The sequence below is a fragment of the Hyaena hyaena genome, unplaced genomic scaffold (genome assembly GCF_003009895.1).
Source record: "Hyaena hyaena isolate Hyena2069 unplaced genomic scaffold, ASM300989v1 scaffold_196, whole genome shotgun sequence".
Classification (NCBI taxonomy): domain Eukaryota; kingdom Metazoa; phylum Chordata; class Mammalia; order Carnivora; family Hyaenidae; genus Hyaena; species Hyaena hyaena.
Genome location: NW_024080828.1, coordinates 472543 through 492428, shown reverse-complemented (window position 1 = coordinate 492428; position 19886 = coordinate 472543). Strand labels below are relative to the sequence as shown.

General features: G+C 35.9%; 1 long non-coding RNA gene across 4 annotated transcripts; it reads left to right on the top strand.

Moving 5' to 3' along the window:
• Positions 1-6919: 6919 nt before the first annotated feature.
• LOC120238015 lies at positions 6920-17140 on the top strand. 4 transcript variants are annotated; one of them, XR_005530118.1, is made up of 7 exons: positions 6920-7082; positions 7517-7683; positions 7773-7820; positions 10091-10272; positions 12601-12791; positions 14815-15008; positions 16969-17140. It is a non-coding gene; the product is annotated as an uncharacterized LOC120238015 (long non-coding RNA). The 4 variants fall into 4 exon arrangements; XR_005530119.1 differs by having other exon boundaries at positions 7773-8029; positions 10137-10272; XR_005530116.1 differs by having other exon boundaries at positions 7773-8029.
• Positions 17141-19886: the final 2746 nt, after the last annotated feature.

The window sequence follows — 19886 nt, the reverse complement described above, 5'->3', positions numbered from 1 at the left end:
ATGCTGAGTGGGGAAGGCAGACTTCCACACTTACAAGGCTGTCATGAGGCACCTCAATATCTCTACTGGGATGATATCAGAGAATGCCAAACAGGGGGATGGAAACTTCACCACCAACGGAAGGTAACAAAGAGGCCATCTTGCCCCCTCTCCACTAGAAAACTCTGAAAGGCAACCTAGAGGAGAATCGAAAGGTTTACCACTACCCAGTTGTAATGAAGTCGCTCTCACCATAATGCCAGTGGAATCCCCAAGAGGATCACCCCATCTAGCAGTAACGAAGAACCTTCCCTGCCCTTGAATGTCACCTCAAATATAACAGTATACACTGTTGAAATTAAACAGTAAACACTGTTGAAATTAAAATAGAAGATTTTTTTTTTAATTTCTGAGAGAGAGAGAGAGACAGAGACAGAGACAGAGACAGAGGAAGCAGGGGAGGGTCAGAGAGAGAGGGAGACAAAGAATCTGAAGCAGGCTCCAGGCTGAGCTAGCTGTCAGCACATAGCCCAATGTGGGGCTCGAACCCAGGAACTGTGAGATCATGACTTGAGCTGAAGTCGGACGCTTAACTGACTAAGCCGCCCAGGCGCCCCAGAAGATATTTGTTAAAAGCAGACACTTATCAAAAGAAAATAAGAGTGACTATATTAATATCACATAAAGAAACTTCAGAGCAAAGAAAATTACAGGAGTCAGAAAGGAACATTATAGAATGATAAACGTTTCAATCCACTGCATAAAGAGGATACAGCCATCATAATTTTGTGTGTACCAAACTGTTGTTGAACTATAAAATATTTAAAACAAAACCTAAGAGAAATGATAGGAAAAACAAAGGACTGTGTTCACAATTATAATCAGAGATCTCAATATCCCTTTTCCAACTACAATTAGAAAGAAAATCAGCAATTACTTAGAAGAGTTTAATGACCCCATTAATCAACAGGATCTATTTGGCATTTATAAAACATTCCACCCCAAAATAGTAGAAAACATGGACTTTCCAAGTTTCCATGGAACATATACAAAATATATCATATCTTGGGCCATGAAATAACCTCAAGAAATTTTAAAACTTGAAATCATACAGAGTGTGTTCTCTGACCACAGAGTAATCAAACTAGAAATCAGTAATAGAAAAAATCATGAGAAAACTTGAAACATTTGAAAATTAAATCACATACTTATAAATAATCCATGAGTCAAAAAAGAAATTTTTTTAAATATTTTTTTTTAATTTATTTCTAGGAGAGAGATAGAGAGAGCGTGAGCAGGGGAGGGTCAGAGAGAAAGGGAGACACAGACTCTGAAACAGGCTCCAGGCTCTAAGCTGGCTGTCAGCACAGAGCCCGATGTGGGACTCAAACCCACAAACTGTGAGATCATGACCTAAGCCAAAGTCGGACGCTTAACCGACCAAACCACCCAGGTGCCCCTTGTGATTTTTTAAAAAGAAACAACAAACACCCAGGCACCCCTCAAAAAAGAAATTTTAAAGGAAATCTTAAAAATGCATTGAATTATGGGCACCTGGGTGGCTCAGTTAGTTGAGAATTGGACTTTGGCTCAGGTCATGATCTCGCTGTTTGTGAGTTCGAGCCCCATGTCAGACTCTGTGCTGGCGGCTCAGAGCCTGGAGCCTGCTTCAGATTCTGTGTCTCCCTCTCTCTTTGCCCTTCCCCAACTTGTGCTCTGCCTCTCTCTAATTAATTCACTGAATTAAATGAAAATAAAACATATGAAGTTTTGGTGGTCACAGCTAAAGCAGTGCTGAGAGGAAAACTTATAGCACTAAACATATACAGTAGAAAAGAACACATCTGACTTTTGATGTCAGTTCAGATCATGATCTCACAGTCATGAGACTGAGCGCTGCCTCAGCTTCATGCTAAGCATGGAGCCTGCTTGGGATTACTCTTCTGCCTCTCTCTCTGCCTGTCTGCTCATGTACATGTGCTCTTTCTTTCTCAAAATGAACATGGTTTAAAAAAGTATATGTTAGTAAAGAACAAAAATCCCAATACAGCAATCTAAGCATCCACCTCAAGAACACAGAAAAAGAAGAGCAAAATAAACCTGATGAAAACCAAAAAAATAAATAATGAAGGTAAGAGCAGAAATAAGTTCAAATGAAAACAGGAAAGCAATAGAGAAAATCACTAAAACTTTAAGCTAGTGCTTTTAAAAGTCCAATCAGATTGGCAAATCCGTAGCAATACTGACAAAGAAAAAATAAAGATGACACAATTACCATATCAGAAATGTTATGGGACATTATTATAGATACTGTAGACTTCAAAAGGATAATAGGGCATACTCCAAATAACTTTATTTACATAATGTGACAGTTTACACAAAATGGACCATTTCCTCAAAGAACACAAATAACCACAATTCACCTGCTATAAAATAGAAAAAATAAATATCTCTATAACTACTAGGAAAATTTAATTTGTAATTTAAAAACTCCTAGAAAAGAAATTTCAAGGCCCAGAGAGTTTTACTGGAAAACTCCACAAACAGGGGCTCTTGGGTGGCTCAGTCAGTTGACAGTCTGCTTTCAGCTCAGGTCATGATCTCGTGGTTCACATGAGTTTGAGCCCCACATTGGGCTCTCTACTCTGCATGCAGAGCCCACTTCAGATCCTCTGTACCCCCCTCTCTCTCTGCCCCTCCGCTGCTTGTGTGTATACTCTCTTTCTCTCAAAAATAAATTTAAGAAAACTTTAAAAAATCTCCACAAACATTTAAAGAAGAATTATCAGGAATTCCACAATCTCTTTTTAAAATATAGAAAAAAAAAAGGGAACACTTCCCTATTATTTTTATGGTATTGGTGTTACTCATACCAAACTAGACAAAGAAAATACACTAGACAATAGAGGTGGGGGGAAATAAAGACCAATACTTCTCAAAAATATAGGCAAAAAATCCTTAAAATATTAGCAAGTTGAATTGAGAAAATATAAATAAATATTATATTTCATGGCCAAGTATCCTGGGATAGCAGTCTAGTTCAATATTTGAAAATCAATCAACACAATCCACCATATCAATAGGCTAAAGAAGGGGCGCCTGGGAGCTCAGTACATTAAGCATCCTACTTTGGCTCAAGTCATGACCTCATTGTTTGCAAGTTCGAGCCCCGCATTGGGCTCTGTGCTTACAGCTCAGAGCCTAGAGCCTGCTTCAGATTTTGTGTCTCCCTCTCTCCCTGCCTCCCACCCTGTCTCAATCTCTCAAAAACAAATGTACATTAAAAAAATAGGCTAAAGAAGAAAACTTGCACCATCATATCATCCAATCCAGAAAAAAACCTCACTGTGATTTCTATGCCTATTGAGTGAGTGTAAGTCCAAGCTGGGGAACAAAATTATTTAATATGCTACATCAATTATCCAAGGCAAATAAAAAAAATGTTTGTTTTAGATAATGTTCAAAGCAATAGGAAAATGATGACTTATTAATTCAAAGTCCCCTTAGAGTCTTAGTAATATTCTCTTTGTTAATAAGTTATTTTGGATCATTCATACATATATATATATATATATATATATATATATATATATATATATATATATATATAAGTTGAGAGAGAGAGAGACATGGAGAGCAAGTGAGTGAGAAAAAGAGAAAGAGAACACCAACAACCATTTTAATTATAAAATGATAACATTTTTAAAATCTTGGTGAAATGTTGGTGAAGGGTACATGGAAATTCCCTTGTACTACAGTTGCAATTTTTAAGTAAAACTGTTTACAAAGTCTTAAAAAGTGATATTTTGAAACTAAAACTTTATAAAACTCTCAAATTAAGATTTATTCAGGGATAAAGGTGAAAGTAGGTATCACTAGTGGTACATAGGTAAATAGCATAATGCTTAGGATGTTAATGTGTGTTTACACTTAAAGATATCTTCAAGAGGATTAAAATTTCAAGCATTTTACTGCTAGGGGCAGTCTTCCTTATAGATTACAAAACAACAAGAACAACAAGAAAAGCCCAATTACTAACAGTAGAATTTCATGCTCAAGAGTAATACATGATACACCGAACAAGCTGGGGAACAGAGGTAGCATTGTGTTGGCATTTCAACATTGCTGTCCATCCCAGAATAGAGAATACACGAATCCCTTTGACATAACATGGAGTCTTTTTGTCTTCTATAGTGACTTTCTCATGTGTGTACAAGTCAATGCCATTTTTGTAGGGAGAAATTGGATTTCCCAATAAATAAGAGTGGGGTTGTAAAATGCATAACGTATAACTGACATTGAATTAAAGAAACCAGGTATCTGTAACATACGTTTTGAAGAGGGGAAAGCTCATTTCCTAAATCAACTCGGGAAATCTATATCTACTTATTTATTTTTTTTTAAGTTTATTTATTTACTTTGAGAGCGGGAGAGAAAGAGAGCACAAGTGGGGGAGGGGGGGACAGAAAGAGAGGAAGGAAAGCAGAGAATCTCAAGCAGGCTCCATGCTGTCAGCACAGAGCCCAATGTGGGGCTTGAACTCACAGACTGTGAGATCATGACCTCAGCTGAAACAAAGAGTCAGATGCTTAACTCACTAAGCCACCCAGGCGCCCCCACTCAGGAAAATTTTAAAAAAGGAAAATAATGATTCATTCTATTGGACTTGTCCATCTTAAAGTTCCAATATAAGCCAAATAAGGAAAACTGAAATTTAATGGTTGGGGTTTTTATAAATGTTGATTTCTAAGGAACATTTGTACACTGGTAAACAAATGACCTCTGATTAGGTCTCACCAATCTGGACATAGACCACCAATTTTAGTTTTGGATTCTGGAGAGTAATAAGAAAAGAAGGAAATATTTCCAATTTATTTTAATTGGCTTACTTTTTATCACAGCTACCTACTGTACTCAGAAAATTAAGACCACTAAACTCTGAGATGTTCAAAAGATATAAGAATTAAGTGAATTATCAGAATTAAATAAACACTGTCCACAGGAGAGCTACTCTATTATGTGAAGTTCAGACCCTGAATGGAACAGGTAGAAGCTCAAGCTGAAATTTGCAAGTAAGAATCATTTTAATAATATTTCTGTCTCTTATACACCAATTGAGTGCAGGGATTTTCATTCACTTTCTAACAATTTTCTCATTTTTCTAAAATTTATCTCACTAACAATTACATGTGTCTCTCTTTGTCTTTATCAGAAGTCATTTCCCTGTTAAACTGATTAAATTATTTCCATTCCAGACTTTAATATGTAGCTTTGTACCAATTTAAAAACAAAAAAACAAAATAGCCTAACCTAAAATAAGCTGGACCACCACTCTAACCTTGATTTATGTTTAGAGCTTTAAACAAAAAGTTTGCATCTGTTACCCAGAAAGTCTGTAATTAGTTGAACCACACAAAGAATTAACATGATGTCATGTCTAGACAACATGTAAATTAATATGAAAGCAATTGATTTACCAACTCTATACTAATACAAATTAATCTGAATTAAGTTTAATCCCAGTTATTAACTGATTAAGTGGGGCTGTTGGTAGCTAAGAGTGGTGATTTCCATCTGTGAATTTTGGGGACACAACTTAATCACTGATTCTGTACGGAGAAATACAGCATCGACCACGACGGTTCCCAGCACAGAAGAGCTAGGGAAGCAAAACTGAAATATACAATTTAAAAACATGTAGGAAGCTTTTCTTAAGTGTCATAATTAACTTTTGGCAAAGGGGCTGTTTCAGGCATGTTGACTCTGGCTGTGACTGGCACACCATCCCTCTTATAAAGTGCATTCATCTGTTCTGAAGGAGAATTTGCTCTTGCTTTGAGCAAACATGAAATCAAAATTGCCAATATGTTCTTTCTTTTTTAGCAGAATTATTACAATTTACTGTGGGCAGGAAACACATCATTATTAAGTACTGATCCCCGTGAAAGATGTTTGGACTTTGGGATAATAATACTCCCAAGTCTTCAGAGAAAATCAACAGGTGTGTACTCTCAACCTAGACGAGGCTGTTATTCAACCATCTCATGTGTATTGAGATACTAGAAAAAATGTTTTATTTGTCCTACTTACTGAAAACATATTTATTTTTCTGTAAACATTATGGGTCCTCCTCAAGTTTTTTTTAAGTATTATTTTTTGCTTTGCTTTGTTATTTTTTTAAGAGATATTTGTCCAAGTAAAATCAGCTTGCACTCATATTAGAAAGCTAACAACTCAACACGAATATCATCATAATATAACAAAGGTTGGCTTAGCTTCCATTAGCCAGTTCCCATAACTGCATTCATAGTATTTTTCAGGTAATTAGAAACCAAGAACAATCCTATCAGATTATGAAAAAAAATATTTTACTCTTTTTGATTTGGTGGTCATGTTCACTTAGTTTGTCAGAAAACTCTACAGATTATGTTGGAACAAAATTCAGGAGTGTTTTCGGACTATAATACACAGAAGTTTGATAATTAAAAAGCAACTATGTAATATCAAAACGAGGGTCATTGTATTTATATAGACTCTTTTATAGACATCCTACTCATTGTCATAATAACTGAGGCTGTCATGACCATGGTCTGCGCCTCGCATGAAGCCCTAAACAATTCTGACAGGCTGCAGCTCATTAAGGGACAGTCATTTTGTTGAAATGTCTATCAGCTCGCAGGGATGCACCAAGATGAATAGGCCCAAAACAATAGGCCCATTTGTTAGAGCAGTAGCTTCCCTAATACATGATGAGACAATCAAGCCAAGCTGCCTTCGGCACAAAGACATAATTAATCAAATGGACAAATGGTTCAAAAATTGCTCTAGTATATTCTGTAGTGGACAGAGGTTTCCATGGAAACATTGGCGTTTGCATCACAGTTAATGACCATTCTGTACAATGAAGCCTCCCCCTTCACACACACGTCTTTACCCGCTCTCCACCACGCCTGCTCTCCCCACCGTTCCAACCATTAAAAAACACAATCTGGAGAAAAACAAACAAAACAGGGGTAACGAAGAAGCATAAAGGAGAAGCTTGAGTATCTGATTTCGCTCTCAGAAAATCTAATAGTTCTATTTCAGCACTTAGGAAAGTAAGTGTGAGTGTTTTATTGCGATCTCGATACTTAAAAATAATACAAACGCAGGAAACCAGCCTTTAATCATGACATTTAATACGATTAAATAATTACACTGGCTTCTCTGTAGGGTTTACAGATATAACGTAGGTTGCTGGGATGACTTAAAATATATTTAAAAAGTTAAATTGTAACATGCCTAAAATGTTAAATAAGAATTTAGTAAAGCCTGTGATAAAGGGAGATGCAAAGTTGATCTTCAGTCTCCAGAGAATGACATGTAAATATGGTATGAGTATGACTGCTTTTTACTTTGTGTTCTGAAACACCATTAAGTAGTATTTAGTCAGGATAAGAACAACCATTTCTTTGTACCTAATAAAACATACTCTTTAACGATTTATTTGTCTCTGAAGGTTTTAATCATTGCCCCCCTTCTTCCTCCCCCAAAACAGCTTATCAACGTTTTCTTTCCGATCACGAAAATGACAATCTTTTAGAAGTATCCTAATAAATGCAATATTCTCCATCTTGATAGTTTCAGAAGCACAAAAATGCCCATTAGGGAATCTTGTATAGTACCTGAAACCAGAATTTGATTCTTTGGAAAATACATAACAGGGTAAGTTCACTGAAATTTTTTTCTCTAATTGTATTTTTCTCTTTCTCTTTAAAAAAAAAACAAACAAACTTTTTTATATCTCTGTACAGGCTGCTGAGTGCATCTGTAGCGTCCCTTGAAGATATCTTCCCTTCCTGGTATTTACATTTTTATTTCTCAAAGCCTTTGACAATGGAATCCTTTGCTTGTGGGAAGCATGAAGAGAGAATTTTGAGGTTTTGGAGTGAGGGTGGGTTGGGGAACAAGCACAGCAAGAGAGTTGGTGATATTTTCAAGAGTTAAGAGGAGAGAGAGGTTCCTAGTCCTGAAACAATGAAGAGCACAGACCACCCTCCTGGGAGTAATGGTTAGTTACATTTCAATTTAACTGGGCTAAGGGATGCCCAGAGAGCTGGTAAAACATTCCATCTGAGCGTTTGTTACAGTGTTTCTAGAAGAGATTAGCATTTGAATTGGTGGAGTGAGTGAAGCCGATCTCCCTCTTTAATGTAGGTGGGTGTCATTCAATCTCCTAAGGGCCTGTCTAGAACAGAAAGGCAGAGAAGGGATGAATTTGCTCTTTTGACTTGAGCTGGAACATCCATTTTCCCCTGTCCTCAGACATGGGCATTCCGGGTTCTCAGACCTTTGGTTCTCAGGCCTTTGGGTGTGGAATGAATTATATACCACTGGCTTTCTTACTTCTCCAGCTTGCAGATAGCAGGCCATGGGACTTCTCAATCTCCTTAACTGTGTGAGCCAATTCCTATAATAAATCTCAATCTCTCTCTCTCAATAAATAAATGGACAGCTATAAATATAGTATGATATCTATATAGAAATATATCGATATATCTGTTCTCATGTATATCATATTAGTTCTGCTAATATCATATCTGCTAAAATATCATATTAGTTCTGTTTCTCTGGAGAACCCTGATATACACTGGGCAACACAGAGAGAAAATTGCCAAACTCAGAGAAGACTGGCTTTATGGTACACTTAGGGAGTTTGGAGCTCAAGGCTCTCAGTCTAGGTAGATTTCTTTACCTAGGCTTGTTGGAAGTCTACGTTCAAAGAGCTAAGTAAGGTTGAACCCTGAGCATGCCTGCAGTTACCAAGAATGACGGAAGCCAATGGACCTTTATATGACTTTCCTGTATCAAATTAATACTCCATATCCTTATGCCATCCTAGAATCAACAGAAGTCAAATCATTATTTAACTTATATACAAAAATTTAATATTTCCTGCACATCTAAATATGTAAATTTTATCCTTGTGCCAAGGTTTGGCTAGAGAGAAGAATCAATGAGAACACCCTACTTATTCCTTACTAAGGTAGAATAAAGAACATGAACACAGACAAGTGTTCGGTTAAACTACCTGGTAAGGGTTTAAGCATGGACTATGTTTTTGGTAAACATTTTACTGAATTCTAAGATATGCATAGAAAAAGTACACAACACATACATAGTATCCAGCTTTAGAATATCTTAGAAGCTTCCCAGTTCACTCTGCCAATTATTAGTCTACCAAGGGTAACCATTATCTAGACTTCTACTACCAGAATTTAATTTTGCCTGTTTCAAGTTCTGGATTCTATATTTTGTGGTATGTACTCTAGGTATAAATTCAGGATGGAATGACTACATAAATACAAAATCAATAAATCTGTAACAGAGATAAATGAAAAGAATAGGAAAGTAAATAAATTAGAATGGTTATTTGACATCATATGGCCCGTTTCTGTCTATTGAGCAATTTAATGTAAATATCTGCCCAGTTTGCTTACATGGTACACCGCCCTAGTTCACTTCATTCCACAGGACGACTACCTCTATATAGACTCAACATTGAGTGATCCTAGCTATGTATACAAGGTTACGCAGCCTCTTTAAGACTCAATTTATTCAATTATAAGAGGAACAGTAACACCATGATGCTATTAGAAAAATAACAAAATACCTTATCATGAAACACATTGAAACCTTTAGGCTCCACACAGTGAAGGTGTGGATAAACAGATATTTATTATACTTTTGGTTGGAAGAAAAAAATATAATATATATATACTTATATAATATATATTTTATATATATATATATACATAAAGTATGCCACTAGCATGTAAGAAAGGGGAAAAATAAGCATATATTGACATTTCCTTATATTTGCATAAATCATCACTGAAAAGATAAACATGAAGTTTAGAATGAAGACAGAATAGAGTTCATGGAAATAGAGCTGGGAGGTACTTTGACTCTTTAAAAACTTTTTTTTTGACATAATTTAGGCTTAGAGAAAAGTTGAAAAAATAATAAATGGGTTGCTATTTCTCCAAACTTCTCCCCTCAAAAGAAATAGTTGAAATACAGATTTTATTCAGGTAATGCCAGTTTTTCAAATGTTCATTTTCTGTTTTAGAATCCAACCAAGAATTCTCTTACATTCACTTGTTATGATTCATTAGTTTTCTCCAATCTGACAGTTCCTGATGCCCTGGGCCCAGTCGATTGTATGAGACTTGTGAAGAGTACTGGTCATGTATTTTCAAGAATGCGCCTCAATTTGGATTTGCATTATCTTTGCTCACAGTAATCTTAAAGGTATGCATTTTGAGGATGTTAATCTTGATCACTAAAATAAGATGGTGTCTGAAGATTTCACTATAAAGTCACTGCTTCCCCTTTGTAAATACCACGTGTTTTGAGAGATAATCTGAGATGAGACTGCATAAAAATCTGTTTCTTATATTTTGCCAACCAATCTTAGCATTCATCAATGGATCTTGACTACAGCAATGATTGCTATATTGTTCTAGAGGTGGTTTTTAATTCCCTCAGTCATTCTGTATTTATTAATTCTTTTTTAAAAATTTTTTGTTAGGAAGAGTTGCTTCTTCTCAGCCTCTTGTTTATTTAATCATTTATTTATATCAGTATAAACTCACTGTATATTTTATATGACTTAATTTTACTTCCTTTCTGGCTCCATCATTTAAACTTCCTTTTCAAAATAAAACAAAACCTTTTTTTAGTGGTTTTCTTAGTGTTTACAATATACATGTTAGAATTATGGAAATACCTCTTCAAATCACAATATATTGCTTTATGCATAGCGCAAATTCATTATAACCTAGTATCCCAAATCTCCTTTGTCTTGTGACATTGCTATTATTTATTTCACTTATCCATATACACATCAAAAATATTACTATTTTTGCCCCAAACCAACTGTTGTCCTTTAGATCAGTGAAGAATGAGACAAATGGAAAGAATTTATTTTACCTTCATTTATTCCTTCTCTGATGCTCTCCTTTCTTTTATGTAAATTCAACTGTCTGATCTACATCTCTTTCCTTATGCTTAAAAATCTTCTAACATTTTTTGCAGAGCAAGTCTGCTGTCTGGGAATTCTCCCAGTTTTTGTTTATCTGAGAAAGTATTTCTTTTTTCTTTGGAAGGATAATCTCAATGGATATAGAATTCATGGATGCCACCTTTTTCTTTCAACGTTTTAAAGATCTCATTCCACTCATGTTAAGTATTTTTTAAAATGAGAAATCCGTTGTCATTTTTATCTTGTTCTTTTGCGTGGAAAGTGTTCCCTAATCCTTGGATTCCATTAATATTTTCTCTTTATCTTCTTTTTTTTCCCCTGCAGTTTAACTCTATGATGTATATTTTGAGTATTCCATTCTCTAAACTTCTGATTCTGTGGTTTGGTATCTGCCATTCATTTGGAAAGTTCTCAGCCATTATTATTTTGGCAAATATTTCTTCTGCTCCCTTCTGTCTTCTCTGACATTCTCAGTATGTGCATATTGCAACTTTTGATATTGTTCCACAGTTCTTGATGTTCTCCATTCCATTCCATTCCATTCCATTCCATTCCATTCCATCCTTTATTCCTCCTTTTTGGCTCTGTGCCTTTGCAACATGTGAAGTTTCTATTTATTTATGTTCAAGTTCAGTGATTCTTTCCTCAGCCATGTCAAGTCAACTGATGCACCTACCAAAGACAGTCTTCATTGCTAATATTGTTTTTAATTACTAGCATTTCCTTTTTATCCTTTCTTATAGGTCCCATCTCTCTCTGCTGATATTCCATCTGGTCTTGCACATTGTCCACTTTTTCCTCGAGAGCTTGGACCATATTATTCATTGTTAATTAAAGTTTCCTGAGATAATTCCAATATCTTTTTTATATCTGAACCTGGTTCTCATACTTGGTCTCTTCAGATGGTGTTTGTTCTTGCCTATTAGCATGCCTTATGAATTTTGTTGAGACCAGACATAGTGTACAAAGCAATACTAACTGAGGTAAACATGTCATTAGTATGAGGACTTACATTAACATGCCTAGGAGTTTGGGTCCAGTTAATGTTTATTTTAGCTATAAGCACCACAGGCTTTGGATTACTCTGGGGATCTTATTTTTCTCCCCTCTTGGCTTTCAGTTTTCCACTGTACTGTTTTTAGAGAGAGTCTATGTCTTGGAGCCCTTTTTCTATAATCCACCTTTATTACTTCTGGAAGTTTGTTAATATTGTGATAGATTATGGAGGAAAAGGGGTATGCTCTAATCTTCTGATTGTCTTTTCATGGGCCTGTCTTGGGGATTTGGACTATGAAGTATTTCTGCTTCTCCTCCAGGGGTATAGTTTTCTTCACTCCTATCCACTAGTCTTTTCTCCAGCTCTAGTGTTACTAGTATATTTCTTTGAAGCCCTCTTTCTTGTTGACTGTGGCTCCTCGCTGGCCATGACATTGAGGTAAGATGGGTCTAGAGTGGAGTGTATTTTCTTTCCCCAAACTGGAATACATTTCCAGATTTGCCTTCTAGTGATGTCCTCCGTCCTAGAGGTTGGGTCTTTTAGAGAGGAAGGGTCTGGGAGAGTTTCACAATACCTACTATCCTCTTTCATTGTCAAGGTCACTTAAGGAGCTTTCTCAGATCTCCCAGTGAAAATCTGGTGGAGTTCTTGGAGGAAGAGCCCGGGAAGGTGTTGGGAGTCTCCTCTAACTGCAGCCTCTAGGAGCTTCTCACCTCCTGCAGACTCTACACAGTCTGGCGATTCTTAATCCACTACATACGTGATCCTTGACCGCAGTTCCTACTCCAGGTAAGCCAACCTCACGAGCTTTAGTTCTTTGGATGCACCTAATGATCCAGTTTGGGGAAATGCAGTAATGATTTCCAATCTTTTTACCTGTTTGGCTGAAACCTGAAGACTTCAGATTCACGGATATGTATTTATTTGGGGGTAAATCTAATTCTATTACCTATTTATTTTGTTCAAATTAGTTCAGCCTTGGTCACTGAGAGCTTTTTTTAAAAACTGGCTCCAGTGTTCTTTTTTTTTTTTTTTTAATTTTTGAGAGAGAGAGAGAGAGACAGCGTGAGCAGGGGAGGGTCAGGGAGAGAGGGAGATACAGACTCTGAAATAGGCTCCAGGTTCTGAGCTGGCAGTCAGCACAGAGCCCGACACGGGGCTCGAACCCACGAACCACGAGATCATGACCTAAGCGAAAGTTGGACGCTTAATCGACTAAGCCACCCAGGCGCCTCCAGTGTTCTTATGACATACCCCCTTTCTTCCTCTCTCAGTGAGATCTCAGACTGTATCTAAAGTGTATTTACTTGTTCAAGTCTAGTATTCATATAAAGCAGTTTGATAATATGTCCCATAGGTATAGGTGAAACAAGTTTACCAACTAAAATGCTCTATCCCTTTAGTTATTTTGACCTTAACCCTTGGATTATGCAGTCAAAACACTGTTTTCCAGATACTTAGGTTGATTTTTTTTCTTCCCCACTCGCTTCACTGTGTTTATCTCATTCATCTGTAGGCTCCTTCATCATATTCTGCATTCCATCCTGGGTGATTTCTGTACACCTGTCTTCCAGTATATGGATTCCTTCCTTAACTGTACCTGGATTACTATTAAGCCTATTAAACACATTCCTTGTTAATGTGTTATGCATTTTTGTTGTGTTCATTGGACTCTGCACTATAATTTCTAAATTTAACCACCTATCTTACATGTTGTCTATTTTTTCCTTTAGAGCCTTTAACATCATTATTGTAGTTATTTTAAATTCCCTTTCAGGTTAATTCCAACATGTCTGTTATATTTGAGTTTGGTTTTAATGATTGCTCTGTTTCTTAGGAATGTGCCATTTTTTTCTTAGTTTTTTGTATGCTTTCTAGATTATTCTTGAAAGATGTACATCTTGTGCAGGACAGATGAGAGTATAGGAAATAGTTTTCACACTTGGAAATGGTCATGCTTTTCTTCCTGCTAGGACTCTGATGGGGGGAACAATTTATTTAACTTACTAAACCGGAATTTTCAGATTTGTCGTTGCTATGGTTACTGTCAGTGTACCACAGGTTTCAAATTCTTCTAATAATACTGTGTGTTTAGGGGTTTTCAGAGGACTTTTTACTTCCATGCTTTTAGTGTTCCCTTTATACTGGGTCCCAGTGAGGTTCTGTCTTTTGCAAATTATATGCTACTTGTGCTTCTTTTCCTGGGTGTGTGCTTGGGGATGGGTGCTACATCTGCAGTTGTTCCCTATTGTTCTGATTAAGTCTTCGTCTTAGTCGCTATGTCTCTCTTCTCAGTCCCATAGCTTGCTTTGCAGTTCTGAGTCCAGTAGATCTTTATGCCCCTCCTCCAGGGCTTCACGTTTCTCTTTTCTTATTTTCTTCCCCTGGCTGCAATGAGTTTTCACCAGTGTACCATGAGCACCGGTGCTAACCATCCCCACTCCATGTTTAGGTGTTTTCATTTTGTAGGGAAGAGAGAGGAGAAATATCTCAGTTGAAATTTGTGAATATCTCCCACCCCCAGAGGAGCTACTGTTTCCTTCCTTCATTTCTGGGTCACAAGGAAGCTTTTTCTCAGAAATGAACCAAAATTTTCTGAGTCCTCAGCTGGCACACCTCCCAGTATTTGCCGTTTTCCAGGGCCTTCACCCACTTGCCGGCGCACCTTCGATCTCCACCAATTTTCCAATAACCCCAGCTGATTTGCCAAGGAGAGACAGAGGACCCCTTCTTGCTGTCCATCTGCATCCTTTCTTGGTAAGCCACTACTCTTATCTTGTGTTTCCCTGAATGCTCCTGTCTTTTTTCTTAGAGTTTCTGGACCAGTTGACTGCCTTGAAACATCATCATTCCAATGGGCTCAGGAAAAGTTGTGAACTTGAACACCACTGTGAATTTTGAACCATGCAAATGTATTGTCCATTCACAAATTTCAAAAAGAAAAGTGCAAAACCAAGTAATAACTACTCAAAACTCTTGCATGTGAGAAGCAATTTGTTCAAAAAGGTATAGTAATAGAGCTTGATAAATCACGAATATAGGTAAATGTGCTTAACTGTATAGGAAAAGCTAATATTAAAATTCTCCATGCTTGAGCTTAAACTCCAAACACCTCACTTTTGCTAAAAATAAGAACAACAAATAATCAGTAGAGCACATATTCAGATTAAAAGGGATGCAATGACACAATTGTTTCCATGTGCTAATGGAATATTATGATCCCCTTTGCTTTCAAATTTGAATTAAGCTGCACTTCTGTACTGAAACTTTATTTTTATTTATGACATAGTTATGCACTAATAGCCTTCCTACCTTGGGTGGTAATCTTATTTGCTTGGCCATATAAATTGTTCTGTTTATTTTTTGATTTTTATTACTTTGAAGATTCTTTCATTGAACTTTGTAACTATTTTATTTATAACAAATTTGCTTTCCTTCTAGGGATTTATTCTTCCCTATTCACACTCACAGACACTTGTGGATGCTTTTATTAAAATGAGCTCATATGTATGTATACATAATATTCATATATATGTATAATATATTGCATATTTTCCTACTTATGATACATTTTAGCCACTCTGAAATTATCCTATATATATTTTAAGATATTTATACAAATCCTTTAATAAAATCTATCATGTGCTCAACCTCATTGTATATGCTGGAAATTTGATAGATTTCTCTTATTTGACGAATGAAAAATGTAAATAAACAAAGCTAGGTATAAAGAAAGTGCTTTGTTCCACATTTACTCATTGGATTGGTTGGGAGCTAAAACTAGAATGCCAACTTTTGATGAATAACTTTTCTGCAGTTTTCCTCTTGGCAAGGAACCAAGTGACATGTATTCTGAAAAGCACCTTTCTCTCAGCTCTACTAATTACCTTTTGTCTTAGGCTAAGGTATTTAATTCACAGCACTGTGACATCCAGGGCACTATTTAATTCCTGAAAGAAAAATAAATAAGCACAATAGAATAAGCAGGCCCTGCCCACCAAGGGCTTATAATCAAGTGGGTGAAGTTTACCATAGCAACATCCCATGAATCAGACCTGTTTGCGACTCCTTATGATACTCTGGGACCCAATTCTTTCCAATGGGCTAAATCTTCTGTATCGTTAGGCAGAGTGAGGGTTTGCAAAACTTGTGCTATTGCCATTAAGAAGAAAGTGAGCCTGTCTATTTGCATATTCCATGGACTGCTCTGTGGTCTCTCTGACTATGGCTCTTGGATTTCAAGCACAGACAAGTCTCAGAACTTACCAGCAGATGAGGAAATAACCATCTAGAACCTTTCAAGATGTGGTTCCTTTGTATCCAAGTCAGAAACGGAGAGTTAAACATGGCTGAAAGATAGTCTAAATAGAAAACTGAAGAAGTAAAAGCATTGCTTTGTTGAATACTTAAGTTTTTTTGAGGCATAAGAGAAAGCCAAAAACAAAACAAAAGGAATATTCACAGAGGTATAGAAAGAATACCAAACCAGCTCAGGTATGTCAAGAGGAAAGAGTTTCATTAGAAAACAATATTCAGTATAACAAACAGAGCAGAATGATTTGGATAGATGAGAATAAGTGATATAAAAGGACCTTCATATTTTAGTAGTATGGTATAGATTCCAAATTTTAAAGGAGAGGTTAGAGTTCTCTTTTAATTTAATGAAAAAGGGCAAGGTTCAGTTTTCTTAGAGTGGAGTAGGTAGGATTGAAAAGAAAGTATTCCCTGCCCCCACCTACCATTAGTGAAAGAAGTGGTAGAAAGTTTGTGAGCTTTGGATCCAGGCTGCCAGAGTTAAACCTCAGTTCTGCTACCTACAAGCTGTGTATCCTTAAGTGTTTATTTAACCTCTCTTTCCGTCCCCTTTCTCATCTGTTAAATGGTAATAATATTAGTATCTATCTCATAGTACTGTTTGGAAGATTATATAATAAAATATACTATTAATAAGTGTTTCCTTTAATAGGCTACTTCCAGAAACCTTCAGAGTCATAGGTGCCATGGAATTGAGAATGTGAAGTAAGAAGGATCATATACTGGATGCCACATAACACCAATCAAGGGTCCTGGAGAAGCCTACATGAATAATTCTGCAGCAAAATACATGAATTTTAGCACTAAATAGAATAAAGACTATAAATAGCTTCTTGTGAGTCCATTTCACGTGATGACAAATAAGATTTGGTCAGGAAAGGATTTTACCACCAATTAAAGTTCCCCAAAATGCTTAGTTTTCAGATTTTTTTGGGTATAAGATTTGTCTATGAAGGATAACCGTTGTCATCATCCTCATTATCACCACTATCCAAAACTAGATGCGAAGGAATGATATCAGATTGTCAAGTTCACCCTTGACAAAAACGTGTCTGTAGTTAGACACCTGAAAGCATTTTGAGTACTCACAATAATGTAGAAATCTGCTGTTTAGGTAGGTTTTGTTTTCATATCTTAGAGTAACAGGCAAGACATCCAGTGGAAGGCTAATAATTATTGCTGACAGCAGATCTTCGTCTTATTCCAGATCTTAAAGGGAATGTGTCAAAATTTCTTTATTAAATATATTATATATTTATAATAAATATATTATTTTATATTTATAAACTATATATAAATTATATAAATTAAATAAATTATATAAATATTATATAAAATATATATTTATTATAATAATATGTTTATTATAATAAATATATATTTATTTTTTATATATTTATATATATAAATTATATATACATATATACATATATATATATGATTTCTGCTTTTTCTGAATTATTCTATACAAGAAACTAAGTGGACTTCTGATTTTTAGTTTCACATGTAAGGAGTCTGCCATTCCTTCCTAACAACTAAAAAGCAGAACAGACTTAGAAGCCAATAAATCTTGACTTTATAGGAGTTAAGGGGATGCAGGGCAAATCACTGCTGAGACTCAAGAGGCAGACAGGTGGATACAGGGAGTTGGGGGTTGCTGGGGCACACTGGGGGAGGAACAGCCACAGATACATGTGCTGGGATAGGAAAATATAAACTGTAATTGAGGCTAGAGGCTCAGTGTAGCCGAGTCTGAGAGTTAGAATCTTCATGGGAAGATGCTCAAGGGTGGGGGAGATTCCTACAGTTTTGTGAGCTTGACCAGAATCTCACCGTAAATACCAGAGAAAATTCACCTTATGATTCTAGCAGGGGGAGGGGAAAGGAACCATTAAAAGTACTCCAGAACACTCTAGTCTTTAACAAGGTATTTCCCTAGGGAAAGTTGGTTAACTAAAGCCTAAGCTGCTGGAGTCTTATAACCTAACTGACCTGAGAATGAGAAAGAACAAAATGCAGCTTACCCTACTATCCTCTCCCACGTTAGGAGTAAGGAAAACCTAAGAAATACTTGTGAAGTACACATTCCAGAGACATAGGCTCACTAAAACCCTGGGACCTAACCATAGGACCATAGAACACTTTCCTTACCCCCTACCTCACCACCACATTGCTAATTGCCTATTTACAGCAGTTCCTTTTACCTGTTACATCGTGGACAGCTATAAAAAAAAAATACAAAGAATTCCTAATGGCCAAAAATCATTTGAAGTGACAGAGCAAGCTTAAGAACCACACAAGGCAGGAATGTTGGAATTATCAGAACCAGAAATTTAAAACAACTATAATTAATATGCTAAGGGGATCTATTGTTAAAGTAAATGGTATGTAAGAACAGATGGGCAATGTAAACAGAGAAATGGAAATTCTAAGAAAGAACCAAACCGTAGTACTAGAGATAAAACAACAGCAAAAACAAAGAAACCAAACAAACAAAAACAGAAATTCAGAATGTTTCAGATTTTCTGTCCCCATCCCTCTCTTTGCCTCTCTCCATCTCCTTCTGTCTCTCTCCAAAAACAAAACAAAGAAAACCCCAGAAAACAAAGACAAAAACAAATAAAAAGGGAGCAAAACAAAACTTAAAAATAATAAAAAAGCCAAAAGCATTACAAAACCCTGTCAAGTTCAACACTTTCAAGATCAGCAACTATTGTTCTTAAAAAGATACCGGCAAGAAAAGAAAAGGTTAACTGCAGCATGGAAGAAAATATTTGCAAACCATACATCCAAAGAGGATTCATATCTAGCATATGTAAAGAATCCTTTTAATACAGTATTGATAACAAAATTTAAATTGATCAGAAGACTTGAAAGACATAAATATACATATGATAAATAAGCATATAAAAATATGCTCCACGCACCAGTCACTAGGGAAATGCAAATTTAAATCATGAGATAATATCACATAATTGCTAGAATGATTAACATTGAAAAGACTGATAAAGCAAGTGAGATTGTGGATCTATATGAAATCTCAAACATTATTGATGGGAATATAAAATAATGCCATCACTTTGGGGGAAAAAAACATTTTGGTAGTTTCCATTATACATAATAGTTTCAAGTAATACCAAGTAATTTCAAAATATATAAAAACGTATATCCACCCAACATCTTCTATCTGAATTTTTAAAGAACTTTATTCATAAATGCCCAAACTAGACATATCCCAAACGTTCTTTAAATAGTTAATGGATTAACAAATTGTGACATATTTATACAAACAGAATACTACTCAATAGTAAAAGAACATAACCATAGGGAATGATCTATTGATATATACAATACCATAAGTTAATTTTAAAACATTATCCTAAGCAAAAAAAGTGAGGTACAAAGACCACATATTATATGATGTGATTTATATAACATTCTAGGAAAGATAAAACTTGTGACACAAAGATTAATTTTTGCGGGGGGCTAGTAGTTGGGAGGAAGTTGCTGACTGTAAGAAGGCATGAAGGAAATTTTGGGGTGACAGGGATTGGGTATATCACACCTGGG